Raw genomic sequence first — 17,434 nt, forward strand, 5'->3', positions numbered from 1 at the left:
TTTGTAAGTGTCGCCTATAACAAAATAGGCCTACAGTTGGCAGTTTGGTAATCTGTACACTAACAGTGACTGCAGAAATACATTTAACTGAGACATAAATGACTGAATGGCAATTTCAAGGTAAGCATTTTTTTAATTTACCATGTCATTCATGGTATGGTTTTGTCCCCTGCAGTTTAACTAGTGGTACATCATCAAGCCTCAAGTAACATGTAGTGATGCATCACCATCCCTGATGGCACATACTTGCCTTAGACCTTTCATTGTGATGTTGAACACTTGCAGATGGAGGGCACTTACTTGCAGGTTCGGGTTGGAGGCACATGTCAGATAGATCCGTCAACAGTCTGGACAGGTAATCTTTGAACTCATCATATATCTCCACCTCTCGTTTCTTCCATTTTTCCTCCAGACAGACACTAATTTCTCTCTTCTCAAACTTCTCCTCTACCCTCTGGTTGATCTCAGTCATGTTCGGTATGTAGTGCTTGCCTTTGTTAATGGCCACCATCTCCTCAATCTTCTTCAGCAGCTCGGGGACCTGGTTGCTTTCACTTTTGTTCTTGTTATCGAGGACGTAGTACCTGTTGCCACATCTTTCCATCAGCTTCTGTAGGGCAGAGCTCTCCATCATGATGTGCTCTTCGATGGTCTGGTCTCCCAGCTGGTCACCATAGGCAGTGGCGCAAAAAGTGGGTATGCGTTATATGCGGCGCATAGGGGCGCAGCACCATGGGGGCACCAAAGCGATGGTAATAATAATAATAATAATAATACTATATTTGGTATATTCTATATGTAGCTACTGTTGTACGTTGCTAAATCATTTCTGCATTTCCTCAATGTTAAATAACATTTTAGAACACTAACAGGCTAGAGTAGGCGCCCTATCTCATAAGATTCTATCATAGAATTTTGACATAGAAGAGGGAGTGGGGGCGCCGTGAGCGCTGAGTGAGCAGGTACGAGTAGTGAGTTTTCGTCTATGGAAAAAGATGGATACAGCAAAAAAGCTGTTGGGGGCTAAAAATAGAAAAAGAAAGGGACAATGAGATGGCATGTCAAGGGATGCGACCAGACCTCTCAAGTCTCACGCTCACACACGCATTTCAATGACTTCACACGGTCACACGCCACACATGCCATTTCTCACTCAGAGATTGATTATTAACTTGCCCGCACAGAAATTTCTAAGGGGCCCGGTGCTTCGTCTGATAATTTGCTGCGCAGTTGATCAAGATACCGCGGACCGAAAACAAACGTTTCTGCTATCGATGTCATTAAACATGGAGCCATACAATAAAGTGGTGGTATAAGCGTTCATTCAATGCAGGCGTCTGTGCGAGAGAAACTGAAACTAATCGATAACGTTCGTATCAAAGCTCCGCTTCAACCTGTTGAATGCTATTTAATTGTTTAACGACACTTAATAGAACAAAGTGATTTACGCCTATCTGCTCGCCAAAAAATTTGGTATTGTGTTTCCTGAATCCTTACATTCAGGCATTCAAATTAAACTTAATTAAAAAACATGTATTTTTTTTCTCCATTTCCTACCAATGTATGATGCTTGCATGAGGGAAACATCCCAAAACAATAGCACCCATATAATTGTTGCTGTTTTGAGAAGTATTTCTGTTCTTATGCAAGCATCATGCAACCATGCAAAAGCAATGAAACTAATAATTATATCTTACATTAGTAAAGCAGTCCTCTGATGTGCATGTCACAAAACATTTAAGTGAAAGTGCATGTATAACAATATAGGCATAATAATGATTGTGGGGAGTGGGGTTGGGTAAGTGTAGATGGGCCCTATGACCCCAAAGTCTGCCATGACTGGGCCTCAGGTCAAAGAAGTTTGAGAAAGGCTGGTCTACATAACCTGCATCAGATTGAGGTTTGCAGTGATGCGCCTGAAGGCACGGGTTGAGGACCCAGTCAGTTACGTCACAATATGCACATTTGTTTAAATTCATACCTACGTAATCACCATGACCAAAATTGTACTTTTTTTTTACTTTGAATCTTGAAAAAAAAAATATTGACCTACTGTACCTACCGACCCATTTTTTTTGGCTGTTACTGCAAACAAGAATATTTTTAAGGATGCCCTCATGACTGTGAAAATGGCTGACATTGAACCACAGTGCTTCAAATGGGAGCCCAGTATCAGTCATCAAGGCATCAAAATCTGCCACAAACACTTACAACACACAACATCACTCATAAACACACACACACACACACACACACACACACACACACGGACAGAACCACCACTGTTCAAGAGACCATTTTGGGGCTAAATGTGCTTTTTCTCATTTGGTTGTTTTCTGTTTGTTTAGAGAAGAATTTTCTCTTGCCTTTCAGCTCTTAATAAGGGCCTATCTTTCGTGCCAACAACCTATTGTAATGAGTTCAATGCCTATGTGGACTTCCAGAAATGTTTCCGAACTTTGCGTATAAAGGAATTCTTCTCTAGTAACCCTCATACAATCCCAATGGACACAGAGTCTGTTGTCAGCCCTCCACCCCCCTGCAACTCACAGTCACCCAACACTCCATCAGCTGACCAAAGTCTCACGACCAGCTTTCGAGGTAAATCCACCTTTTTACCACCTAAGAATAGGAATGCCTCCTTAGAGACTTTTTGCCGTATGGTCGAGAGCGATATTTCCCATGTATTCCAAAAGAAAAATGAATATAAAATGCATGATAATCTAACTAAGGAACACAGGGAGGCTCTGAAAGAACTGAATAGAGATAACACTGTGGTGATAAAACCAGCTGATAAGGGTGGAGCAGTGGTAGTAATGGACTTTCATGACTATGACACAGAAATCAGTCGCCAATTAAGTAATTCTGTTTTCTATAAAAAACTAAGGTCGAACCCCACTGAAATGTTTAAAAAAGAGATCCATAATGTCTTGACGTGTCTCCTTGAGGGCAATGAGATAAATAGGAAGGAAAGTGAATTCATGAAAGTTGACCATCCAGTGACACCAGTTATCTACACATTGCCCAAAATCCATAAAAACTGCGAGAAGCCTCCTGGGAGGCCCATTATTGCGGGCATTGGATCTCTTACGGAAAAAATATCTACATTCATTGACTTCTTTTTAAAACCACACGTCGTCACTCTTCCATCTTTTGTAAAAGACTCTATGGACATGATCAAACTTCTTAAAGAAGTAAGACTGCCAGCGAACACATTATTGGCCACTTTTGATGTCGAGTCTTTTATACACCAACATCCCGCATGATGGGGGCATTAATGCTATTGATTTCTTTTTAAGAGAACACCATTCAAACAGGACCCCCAGTGTTGATTGCATAAAATGTTGACTGAGACTGTGCTAACCAAGAATTTCTTCATGTTTAAGAATGATTTTTTCTTGCAAATTAAAGGGACTGCTATGGGAAGTACTATGGCACCTAACTATGCAAATCTGTTTGTGGGCCATTTCGAACACAATGTTGTTTTGAATCCTGTTGTCAACCCCTTCTTTTACAAGATTGTCCTTTGGCGCAGGTATATTGATGACATATTTTTGATTTGGCTGGGTACAGAAAACGAACTCTCTGATTTTCAAGACTTTTTAAATAGCAATAATGAACATCTGAGATTCACTGGAGATTTTAACAATGCGGAAATCAGCTTTTTGGATATTATGATATCCAAAGACGTCGGTGTGTTAAAAACGGATCTCTATAAAAAGCCTACAGACAGGAATACTATTTTACATGGGAAAAGCTACCACCCCTCTAGTCTAAAGCGGAGCCTACCCATCAGCCAATTTAATAGAATACGACGCATTTGCAGTTCCGATCAAGACTATAATGTGCAGTGTGCCTCTATGTCCCAGCGCTTTAGAGATCGAGAGTATACAGAAGCATGGATAAACAATGCAGTAGAGAGGTTTAGCAACACAGACCAAGAGCATTGCTTAAATAGAAAGAAAAATAAAAAAGACGATAGGAGACTCTCCTGCATTACACAGTACTCGCCACTAAGTAGAGTTTGAAGCGATAGTGAGAAGACACTGGCATATCCTTAGCTCAGACCCTACACTAAAAGACGTTTCTTTCAGGCAACCCCCACGTTTTGTCTTTAAACGCTCACCTAATATACGCAACCTTGTTGTCAGAGCAGACCGACCACCAGATAAGGCACCGCAATTCTTCCCTCCTATTCCTGATGGCAATTACAGATGCGCGAATTGCGCGAATTGCGCGCAATGTAACTTTACATATAAATGTAAAACCTTTAACCATCCACATACAGGAAAGGCACACAAAATAAAGGGAGTCATAACGTGCAATACAAAAAATGTAATGTATATGATCAAATGTCCTTGTGGTTTAGCCTATATTGGAAAGACAACACGATGCATCAAAACACGTATTGCTGAATAGTATAAGGCTCAGAGATGAAAAGAATCCAGTGGCAGTCCATTTTAATACAGTAAAACACAATCTCGCAACCCTTAAGTATATCGGAATCGAACAGGTCACTATTCCTAGACGGGGTGGTGATGTCGACAACTTACTCCTAAGAAGAGAGGCTTTTTATATATACACCTTAAACACTATGTCACCAAAGGGGCTTAATATGTATTTTGATCTCAAGCCTTTTCTGTGATTTCTCTTTTTGGATAATGACTATGTATGATGACTATGTATTGTTCTGTATTTTGTATATATGTATGTGTATGCAATGTATGTGTGTGTGTGTGTGTGTGTGTGTGTGTGTGTATGTATATATATGTGTGTTTCTATGTGTGTGTGTACATGTATATGTATGTATGTATGTGTATATTTGTATCTATATATTAGTCTCTGCCACTATGACTTTGCACATAGGCCTATGCTGATTGATACAATATTTGATTGATATAGCTTTTTTTCTTTATTATTGACAGATAGGCCGAGCTGCCTGTCAGTCATGATGATTGGCACCCTTGGGTGCCCTGCCTAGGCGGGTGCTGAATAAATGGTCATGTGATATAGGCCACACTCTTCCTGTTACCCACATGCCTGACGAAGATCCAAGGGGATCGAAACGTTGCTTTTAAATTAATAAAGTTTATATTTTGGAGCAGTTGCAGAGTGCAGACCACACTTTTTCTAGAGAAGAATGAGCCACTGCTGTTCAAAGGGCCCATTTGGGTGAAATTATTATTATAATTTATGTTATTATTATTTGTTATTATTTACTATAGGGTTCTAGAATAAATAAAACAGTGTGTTTGAAATAATGGAATTTGTGCTCTCTCATGAAGCTGGGTCGATGGGACATGGGGAGGGTGGGTCTGTTGATCGGGGGAGGGGGCGTGGCGCCACGAGTAGTTCAAGCAGACGTAGGACTTTCATGTAGCCTACTTCGATTTGCAAGGAGTGAGAAACAAAGTCTCACTCCTTGCAAACTTCAAAACTTGAGAGCCCTGCTATGTGTTAAGACGAACGTTTTCTGTTGTATAGGTTTTGTTAGGCAACATAAATTAACACATTTTGGTCTCTTTATTGTCTTAATTGTATATTGATTTACTAGTTGCAGCACAAGTCAAATTTCATTCAACATGTTTTTTATAATTAAGTGTTCCACGTGCGCTAAAAAGTAGCCTACTAAACTAAAAAGCAACTGATCTTGCTCTGTTCTAGAATATTTGGTTTAAACCAGAGCCTAATAGATCTCTCTAGGGCTCTGGTTTAAACCGTGTTTTATGTCGCTGTCTGGGAATTAACTTTCATAGACATTTTCCGAGGTATGAACACAATGACGGCATAGTGCACAGCACAGCAACCTCTGTCACAAGAATACCAAAACTCAGGAAAGAGATGAGGTGCCACCAGGTGGTTAATAAGGGGACTGCACAAATTGAGGTATATCTTGGGTCAAGCCTCTTGCAGACAACAGAGAGAATGGAGTGCCAGTAGAGATGTGTTTTTATTCAGTATGCAATACAATGAAACACACTTGAGATTGTCATTTCATAGTGCAAAGGTGTAACATAATGGTTATGGTATTAGCACAGCATATAGAGTGTATGTATTTTTGCACTGTGATAAAAATATGACAATTTTACAGTAACTATGTTGGTATAAAATAACGTAAATAGGTGGAAATTATAGGAGCAAATTAAGAGAAAAGGTCATGAAAAGGTCAAGAAAATTAACATTAAACGGAACATAGTCTAGGCCTCATAGGGTTAACACAACTGGCAGGGCTGGCAGGTCTTTGGCAGGGCTCTGATGTTGTTCTGTTGCTTCCATTCACTGCAGAACAAACAAAGAAATATGTGATTAAAACTATTTTAAATCAAATGTAGTTTTTCACAGTAGTTCTCTTTCATTTCATTCCACATTAGCTGCGCTACAAGCCTCTAGAGATGTTGCATCTCGAGGTTGCTTGGCAACCATTTTGATAGAAGACATATATTTCTTGGCGGATAAATCGTTACATTTCTCGTTGCTGTGCTTTTATGTTATGGAATCTTGTCAGGTAGAAAAGCAATAAGCCACTCCAGTCCACAGTTTCCACTGATTTCAGAACAGCTAAGGGGAGTTGTTAGGCCCGATGCACAGTGGAATGAAACTTAGACGCATAGTAAACCTAAGATAGGCCACTTGAGATGCATAGCAAGCTACAATAATGGCACATGGAATTGAGCTACTCAGCTCTAACTACATTATGTATGACACAAATGCAAACAAAAATGTAGCACTTACTGTTCGGCAAAAATAAATCCAAACTGGCATTTAACTTGGAACCAGGAAAATTGGATTTCTGCAGTTCTGTCTCTATTTTCTCACAGATTTTCTTCTTCACCTCAGTCTTCTCACTCCTGGCTTTACTCCAAAACATTTGTTCTGTAAATAAACAGATTAGAGACATGAAATGAACAGCTGGAACTAACCTACTGGGACTAAGCTCAGGGGTCAAGAAGCACCCAACTTAAACAAAAAGCACTGCAAAGGGTGGTGACAACTGCCCAACGCATCACCGGTTCCTCACTCCTTGCTTGCTTGTGTAAGACGCGTAGCATCATCAAAGACTGTTCTTACCCCACTCACCTCTGGGAGGCGTTAGAGGTCTCTCCCCACTCCCCCCACAACCAACCAAGTAGGCCTACTGTACTTGTACTCTGCACAATAACAATAAATTTGAATCTAATGTTGCCACAAAACCCTTTTCAATGCTCTTCTTAGGCCAAGTGTCACATGATAGGTCTACAGTCAGCAGTTTGATAATCTGTACACTAATAGTGATGGCAGACATAGCTTTACCTGTAATAGAAATAACTGAATTGCAATTTCAATGTCTGTGCATTTTTTTATTTAGCATGTCATTCATGGTATGGTTTTGTCCCCTGCAGTTTAACTAGTGGCACATCATTAAGCCTGAACACAATGCACTTGTCTGTGACCTTTCATATGATTGTGATATTGGACACTTACTGGAGATGGAGGACACTTACCTGCAGGTTTGGGTTGGAGGCTCATGTCAGATGTGTTAAGTCCAGATGCTTTTCTCAGATCCATCAGCAGTCCAGACAGGTAATCTATGAACTCTTTGTAATTCTCTGCTTCTCGTGTCATCATTCACACGGCTTGTTTTGTAACGTCAAAGCAGTGCCGAAGCATTGGTTTGTACTGACATAAAACTGTAATGAACCACATTTTAATGAAATCCAAACATTTTAAGCCCAACACTTGGCAGTAAATCACAGTAATGTTTTGTTCTAATCCATTTTTTGCCTGATGAGATAGACAACTCACCCAACTCTGGTGTCTACATGATGATTCTGCGCGTGGACTCTCTCGTAGGCTATGCCAGGGTTTGTGTTCAGCCTCCAGGCTCAGCGGTAGTGGTTGGCCACACTCCTCCAGATGAATGAAAATTCAAATCCCCTTCTTGTCTGTTGCAAGTACACATACTGTTACTACAACTCATATAACCTACTTACTTCAAAATGCATTGCGAGAGATTGTCCTGTAATTGTGTCCTGTTCAATGTATTGAAAAGGCATCTGTGCTTGTGTCCCAGTTGTATTGTGTTGTGTTCAGCAAATTGGTTGAACCTGTTGGGATCTTGAGGAGATACTGAGGAGATATGTTTTTCTTCTGGTTGTAACAATCAGCCATTTAACGTTCTTTTTAAACAACTGTGTTACTTTAGCTGTTTAAACTGGGGCTAGATTTTGCTAACAGAGTTGCCCAGTTAGTGGCTCGTCATCACTTTTGTCGTCATGTGTAGTTCGTTTGTACTCCATGTGGCCTTTCATGCCCAACAGTTTTAATGTGAACTTGGGAATTTGCCGTTATTGTCACTTGAAAGCTGCATATCTTTCTTTCACGAGCGTCTTACACTATATTTTAAGCAAATACAGTTGTTTGTTTAGGATTAGTGAGTGTATGTTTTAACCTTTGTTGTGGCATCCGTGTTTGTCACACATTCCGACGGCAAAGCACATGAACACTTGCTGTCGGAAAAACAAAGTAGCCATGTCATTCCGAAGTGCCCTGAATGCACCATTATACCTAGCCTATCCATGCACAATGGAGTGCAGTCAAGCTGAAAGTGAAATAGCCAGATCAGATGAATGCGGTAACCTCTTCAGTTTGTTCATTTTGATTTTTTTTTCTGAACGATATTGATCAAAATGATAACGAGAACAGAATGGCAGGGAATAGGCATAACCTAAATTCGTGCATAGGCCATTAGGTATATCTGCGTTCATCTTCACATTCTTCTCGGTGGAATATCACACGAATCCTTGGCTGAACATATGACAGACCATATATCACAATAAACTGCAGACCTTACCAAATACAGAGATGTAAAGCACTCCGCTGTACTATAAGATGTTCCTGACCAATCCGGTTTTGAAACAGCACATTTTTGGTCTGCAATTCAAATGTAACAGCAACCCAAAATAATGAACTTGCTGTCCTTATCAAAGAATAAAAAGTTGGTCTCGGCATCAGGGTTGTGCACAATTCGAATTGTAATTCTGCTTCCTGTTTGCTACCTCAATTGAAATGCAAGTGAAATTCAAGAATTGAATTGGAATTTAAGAGCCAGTTTCAATTCAGTTCTGGAATTTTGCACAAGCCTGCTCGGGATGCACAGATAAACTGTGCTTTTGGGTACATGGCACCCACACATATGCAAGAACAAGTTATGTCCGGTCACAAATGCAGAGAAGTATTAAGCACATTCTTCATCCAATGGTTTAGTTGAAGTTAAGTGAATAAAGCAATTCATAGTCTAATGAATAAAATATTTATGTCACTAAGTAGCCTACAGTACATAATTATATTCTTGTAAATTGCTAAGCCATAAAATATCCCACCATCACGATTCATATATTGCTAGATTCCACATAATCCCACCTAAATATGAAGTCATTTCTACGGGCATGCTTCCTGTGACACTAATGCATAAACACAAATAATTTGTCCATGATAAAAAGGCTGACATAAGAAGCTATGTAAGTATTATTACATTTAAACTTTATGGATGTGACAGTTGGACTCATATCAGTAAACAAAATGCCTTAGACCAGAGACAAAATTAGTATCAGTAAATTAATTTGCATAACTTTTAATGTAACATCTGTCCTCTAAATACTGACAAATCATCAAATTTCGTATAATCATTTGCATCCTAAGAATACATAGCATTTTATCAGCGTTTTAGACGTGACATGAAATAGACATACTTTTATGAGAGATTACAGGTTTTGTGAGACACAATTTGATGAGAGATTACCCATTCATAAAAGACACACTTTTATGAGAATTTACCCACTCATTTTTGTAATGCATTATGTAGGGAAAACTGCCATTATGGATGTGACGTTTTCACATTGTGGATGTGATGTGTCTGATCCAGTCCTCTACAAACTACATAAAACACATACTTGAGTAGTGAATTTTGATTTCAACAATTGAAGTAACTATGAACAACTAACAGAGAAATGATTGCATCCTCAGTGCAACTGTGCAACTAAGATCCACAGAAATATAAAAATACAAATCAATTCATCAATTTTGGTCAGTGATTCCCGGGTTACTGAAACACCAGGGAACATGAAACTTGGTGGTCACCCCATCTGAACACATCTGCAACAGAAGCATGCTATGTTAACTCCAGCTGCAAAGTCAGCCGTCCTCACCAGCTAACATGATAATCCATTTACTGTACAACAGGGGTCTCCGCGTCCGGCCCAATTCCGACCCGCGACGTATGTCAAAATAATAATGTAATCCGGCCCTTGAGACTATTTTTAATTGCGACAAACAACGATACTGATTAAAATAGACGATAGATCCAAGTACGGTGACAAATCTCATTTGTACTCTGCTCCACTATGTGCTAGACATCCAGAGCTTCATTCAAACCCAAAATCGCTGCGCAAAGTTTTCAGGAAATACTTGTATTACACGCGAGAAACACAAAGACGTGCATTTGTAATGACGCGGAAGCGATGCAGGCCATAGTGTTGCATAAATTGAAGCAGAAATTAAGCAGAAATAGGCCTGCACCAAATGTTGAAAAACGTTTACGTGTGATGAAGTCTTAGGTAGGCTATGCTATTCACCTATTCTAAATCTGAAGAAGAATATCCTTTTGGTTGCAGTGGTAATCGTGATGATGGTGTCCGTAATGGACGTGGTACAGACAGCAGGGCAAGTAGAAATAGGGCTCTAAACTACAAAGTCACCCGCAATATGATGCGAACTTCTGATTACCCGCGATAGGAACTGATTTGATCAGAATACTTTATTGTAGGCCTTGTGGTTTAGAAACCATATACATCTTAGGTGTTTTCCTGTTAATTTGTTATGTGGGTAATATGAAAAAAGGAAGGTAAACCTGCTCAAATATGTTCATCCAGTATTTAGAAAGGTGCAATTTGAGGTGCTTGCCATCCAGTGGCAAATTAGATGGGTAAATTTACCCCCTTCATAAACTTTTGTTTTACTCAAAGATTTTTACATTTACAGTAGGACTTTATTTCTGACCACTTTCAAGCCATGGCCTTGGAAATTTTGATATAAAAATCCAATGGTGTTGCTTCCTTAACCCTTAAACACACACATACCTGTTTTTATGCTTTTCATTTGTTTTATAATTTGTATTAATATTTATTTTATCATTATTTTATTTATTAGCTAAGGTTGCTAGCACAGGTGTCTAAAACTAGATAAAAACACTTGCATTTTCTGTTTGCAGTTGTGTGTGGTATTTGAAAAAAAGAACATTGCATTTTCAGAAATAGCCGGCCCTCCAATCAGATGACGTTGGCAGAATTGGCCCCCAGCTCATTTGAGTTTGAGACCCCTGCTGTACAACAACAGTATGACAATTACGGGAAGATAATTGCTCAGATTTTCGTTATTAGGCCACTTGAAAATAGGCTATGTCAGTCACTGGAGGTATTTTAATATTATGTTTTGTTTTGCTAAGGCCATCCTGTGGTTTTGATCAGCCTAATAATATGGGACCCTGGAGGTAGGTCTGTAGTCATTCATATCACTCGGGGCACCTCCTTTATGTAGAAGGAGTCACTAGGGCTGATTCCCGCTGTTTTGGAATAGAACCAGAGAAGAGTGTTAAATTAAAAATGTGAGTTAAAGGCATGAGGGGGGCTGCGATCTTTAAAAGATGAGTGTATAACTGATCTGTACCCAGTTAGAATTACATACACTTGGAACAATGTATAGAAAACTTCAGATTGGGGCAGCCGTGGCCTACTGGTTAGCGCTTTGGACTTGTAACCGGAGGGTTGCCGGTTTGAACCCCGACCAGTAGGCACGGCGGAAGTGCCCTTGAGCAAGGCACCTAACCCCTCACTGCTCCCCGAGCGCCGCTGTTGTTGCAGGCAGCTCACTGCGCCGGGATTAGTGTGTGCTTCACCTCACTGTGTGTTCACTGTGTGCTGAGTGTGTTTCACTAATTCACAGATTGGGTTAAATGCAGAGACCAAATTTCCGTCACAGGATCAAAAGAGTTTATATACTTATACTTAGATTGGTTCACTGGTCTGAATGAGGAGTGAGGAGAAAGAGTTAATACATGAAAATGGGCTGGCTTTTTTAATGGCTGCATCACAACTCACTTGACTAGATTCCTTTGAAAATAAGACCACAACTGGTTTGGCTGGCTTGCCTGGCTTGCCTGCATAGTTTATGCCAGTCTTTGCTCTTTTTATAAGAAGATGAACTGCAGTTCTAATGAGCCCAGACCCTTCACAGTAAAGAACATGATGTTCAAGCAAGAACAAACTACACTACATCATTTCAGGAAAAGGTTGATTTTCCTGATGTCTGTATGCTACTGTATGAGACCTTGAATTTCCCCTTGAGGATCAATAAAGTATCTATCTATCTATCATTTCGCGGAAAACATGGATGCTAAGCCTGTATTCTTTAGGAAATTAATCCCACTGATCCCTTTAGTTTTAGCCTTATGTGTATTGATGTTGCCAAGCTTTTTCATTGTTGCACTATCGTGTTGCACTATCTTTTAAAATACATGTTCTATGAGTGAAATATATTGCCGTTCCTCTTAGTTCTTTGGGATTTAAATTTTCTGTTTAAGGTGACAATTCGGCTTATAGATTTCTCCCTCTTTTGAATTGGAGCGAGCATGGAACGATTTCACTGGAGCGGAGTGGCCTGACGCGAATTTGAGCGGAGGAGCACCATCTTGTGGTGAGAAAACCTTGCCCTTCTATGCTTATCACTTGTAGTCACACACACACATACAAACATGCATGAACACACACACACACACAAGCACGCCTCACGTGGTATACCACACTGTATCAGATGGCACACAATCTTTATGAATTTCAGCAAGCTAAAGTGCCTAAAAGAAAAAACTTATTTTCACATGAAGCAGTTGCACACGGTAAGGGCCTTTAATAAATGATATGTTCAAATTTAAGGAACCAAACGAGCAAAACTGAAGGTTAAACTTTCAGCATCAAAGTCATTCTCATCTGAAGTCTGTGGAACATGCGCCTTGATTGTTAGTTCTTATCAGTTATACAACAGGCCTATTCACATACACATCTACTGTAGAGATAGGCTTTTGTTCAAAATGGTCATTAGAGATATTTCACTTCAGCCGTGGCCTACTGGTTAGCGCTTCGGACTTGTAACCGGAGGGTTGCCGCTTCGAACCGCGACCAGTAGGAACGGCTGAAGTGCTCTTGAGCAAGGCACCTAACCCCTCACTGCTCCTCTGAGTGCCACTGTTGTAGCAGGCAGCTCACTGCACCAGGATTAGTGGGTGCTTCACCTCACTGTGTGTTCACTGTGTGCTGAGTGTGTTTCACTAATTCATGGATTGGGATAAATGCAGAGACCAAATTTCCCTCACGGGATCAAAAGAGTATATATACTTATACCTGTGGTATTTCAGTTGTTTTGTGGTTCGAGGAGCAGGGTTCACGGTAAACTCATAAGGTCAGTGCCAAAGACTACACACTGGTAGTGGTGTGCTTTCTCTTTGTGATGCTGGCAATATCCAGCATATAGCAGTGTATCCTTATCTGGCTTCCTCCTTATAATAAGACCTAGATATAGACCTATAATAATTACAATGTTCAAACCTCAATGTTCACATCTACTTTTTTCCCAGGGTCTCAAACCATCTTTATGATTGAGTTGATGTGGCCAAACCCCTCTCAGTTATAGAAAAGGAATATTCATGAGATGGGATGCTGCATTATCCATAATACTTTTTTGGCAAGAGCTAAGGTGGAACTAGAAAGCGTTGAGTGAATGCAGCAAAGTACATGCTGTCAGGTCATGTGAGTGACTGTAATCTTGATGGTGTGGTCAGACCCCAGAGCACCTCATAGCTACTACAGACTGAGATCAGCGTCTCATCAGCTTTCATCGACTGTCTTTCACTCACTCCATAAGAACTTAAAAGTTGTGGTCAAACCAAAGTTCTTTTAGGCAAGTCCCTCCACTCAGTGGCCATCAGGGCTCTCAAGTTTTGAAGTTTGCAAGGAGTGAGACTTTGTTTCTCAGGGGGGAGGGGGCGTGGCATTGGCACAGTGTCACGCCCCCTCCCCCCTGATCGAAGTACATGAAAGTCCTACGTCTGCTTGAACTACTCGTGGCGCCACGCCCCCTCCCCCGATCAACAGACCCACCCTCCCCATGTCCCATCGACCCAGCTTCATGAGAGAGCACAAATTCCATTATTTCAAACACACTGTTTTATTTATTCTAGAACCCTATAGTAAATAATAACAAATAATAATAACATAAATTATAATAATAATTTCACCCAAATGGGCCCTTTGAACAGCAGTGGCTCATTCTTCTCTAAACAAACAGAAAACAACCAAATGAGAAAAAGCACATTTAGCCCCAAAATGGTCTCTTGAATAGTGGTGGTTCTGTCCGTGTGTGTGTGTGTGTGTGTGTGTGTGTGTGTGTGTGTGTGTGTGTGTGTGTTTATGAGTGATGTTGTGTGTTGTAAGTGTTTGTGGCAGATTTTGATGCCTTGATGACTGATACTGGGGGCTCCCATTTGAAGCACTGTGGTTCAATGTCAGCCATTTTCACAGTCATGAGGCCATCCTTAAAAATATTCTTGTTTGCAGTAACAGCCAAAAAAAAAAAAATGGGTCGGTAGGTACAGTAGGTCAATATTTTTTTTTTCAAGATTCAAAGTAAAAAAAAGTACAATTTTGGTCATGGTGATTACGTAGGTATGAATTTAAACAAATGTGCATATTGTGACGTAACTGACTGGGTCCTAAACCCGTGCCTTCAGGCGCATCACTGCAAACCTCAATCTGATGCAGGTTATGTAGACCAGCCTTTCTCAAACTTCTTTGACCTGAGGCCCAGTCATGGCAGACTTTGGGGTCATAGGGCCCATCTACACGTACCCAACCCCACTCCCTCCAAATCAAATTGTCATTATCATTATCACAATCATTATTATGCCTATATTGTTATACATGCACTTTCACTTAAATGTTTTGTGACATGCACATCAGAGGACTGCTTTACTAATGTAAGATATAATTATTAGTTTCATTGCTTTTGCATGGTTGCATGATGCTTGCATAAGAACAGAAATACTTCTCAAAACAGCAACAATTATATGGGTGCTATTGTTTTGGGATGTTTCCCTCATGCAAGCATCATACATTGGTAAGAAATGGAGAAAAAAATACATGTTTTTTAATTAAGTTTAATTTGAATGCCTGAATGTAAGGATTCAGGAAACACAATACCAAATTTTTTGGCGAGCAGATAGGCGTAAATCACTGATCTGTTGATCTTTAACAGATAGAAAGAAGGCTACAATAGCTTTTGGCCACGTTATAATCAAATTTGACTATACAATACTCAGTGCTATACAGTGTATTATAGTCTATGCTCTGTTTCTATGGAAGTTCCAAAAATCAACGTTGTTCTATTAAGTGTCGTTAAACAATTAAATAGCATTCAACAGGTTGAAGCGGAGCTTTGATACGAACGTTATCGATTAGTTTCAGTTTCTCTCGCGCAGACGCCTGCATTGAATGAACGCGTATACCACCACTTTATTGTATGGCTCCATGTTTAATGACATCGATAGCAGAAATTTCTGTGCGGGCAAGTTAATAATTTCTCGGAGTGAGAAATGGCATGTGTGGCGTGTGACCGTGTGAAGTCATTGAAATGCGTGTGTCTCACGCTCAATGCGTGAGACTTGAGAGGTCTGGTGGCCATATTGTAACACTTTTTCGGCACTTTTTGGGCATATTTTGGCAGAAATACGTGTGTGCAAGGCATCACAACACCAACCTTGGTCCAGCGGCAAGATCACAACACATGATTGGCACAATGTATTCATAACGCACATGATTGGCACAATGTATTCACATGTTGACTTTTTTGCCATGGAAGGGGTGGGATATGTGTAGACAACTACCATATTGGCGTTACAGTGCTGTGTCTCCTCATTAGAAAGTCTGGTCAAACCACACAAGAAGCCCTCCTTTACTCTTACTATGATTTCACTCACAATCAGCACAGCACAGAGAACACAGAACAGAGTTTGGGCTCACTGCAACCCAAAGAATTCATGTGACACTTTAGCCAGCCAGCCTCCGTAATACAATAACTCATAGTGCATGTGGAAGCACACAATAATCAGGTGAATTGAAAAATTCTATTCTGCAGGGAGTGTTTGTCTCTCTATGCTTAAAACAACCGAGCAGGCATCTGACCACAGGTGTTGAGCTAAACCATTTAGCAGGGGGAGAGACAACACTACTGCTTTGACTGGCAGCACTGAGTTGGTATGAATAAAAAGGAGATGGAATCCAACTTTTGCCAAATCCAAATCCAACTCTTTCATTTGTGTGCTCATCTTAAAGCATACTATAATGGGACCAGACCTCAGGTAAATGCAGTTTCCTTTATGTCTTCCCTTATGTCTCTCCTTTATGAAGAGGAAACCAAAAATGTAATGGAAGTCCAAATATTTGCTCAGTATCTACTGTAATCATTTAAACAGTAACTGCCACTTTAGTGGATTTCGGGAGCAAAGGCAGAGAAACAAAGCTACTGGCCAGAGCTAATGGGTATTAAGACTCATATCTTAGATAGATCTTCTGCTATTATAACTACTGACATTAACTTTTATTTCACTCTTTTATGTGAAGAGGCTAGTCTTTCTAACCAAATCAGCTCTGATAGTGAAGAGAAGAAGATCAACATGTGATATTCTCTGGCCAGATGCCAATCACTTGAGAAATGAGGGACATGTGGTTTACTCCTCTCTGTAATATTCGTGAGTCTGATTCATAGGCACTGTGCACCTGTTGAAACTGAAGGTGAAGTTCAATGACATCTATGATAGCACAGTATATCACAGCAACTGATTCCAGCTCCAACTAATTAGATTGTTCTTATCAGTCCAAGTAATGTTCGTTTGTGAAATTAGAAGGGAAAACGAACCTGATAAAGCATATGTTAACTTGATAAAAAACACATAAACACGCAGTTGAAAAGCTCCATATCTTATCTATAGCCATTATGATACTGATGAATTGGATCACTCATGCTTATAAAGAACTGCAGTGCACAACACCGCTGTTCTGAAAACAATCAGACCTCCAAAGAACCATGAAGCATTTCATTCTCAGCTTGCTGTGCCTTGCTTTTGCTGAGGGACTGTTGAGGTAAGATTAGAAGGACATGAGGTCCAAGCTTAGCGTGTACATTATCTGCACATCTGCTGCCTCATAACTTCTGTAACCAGAGTATGGGTCTGTGAATAAGAAATCATTTTGAATGTTACTTTGAAAGTTGACAGGAAACAGAACCTGTGAATATGTAACAGTAATCAGTTGGTACAATCTGGTGGCTGTAATTTGCAGCCAGCTGGATTCCAAAA

At 40.1% G+C, this 17,434-nt stretch overlaps 1 pseudogene; it reads right to left on the minus strand.

Moving 5' to 3' along the window:
* Positions 1 to 223: 223 nt before the first annotated feature.
* Positions 224 to 17,434, minus strand: part of LOC121711949 — a 54,867-nt pseudogene continuing 37,656 nt past the window's right edge.

Source organism: Alosa sapidissima, chromosome 6, assembly GCF_018492685.1.
Source record: "Alosa sapidissima isolate fAloSap1 chromosome 6, fAloSap1.pri, whole genome shotgun sequence".
NCBI classification, from domain to species: Eukaryota; Metazoa; Chordata; class Actinopteri; order Clupeiformes; family Clupeidae; genus Alosa; species Alosa sapidissima.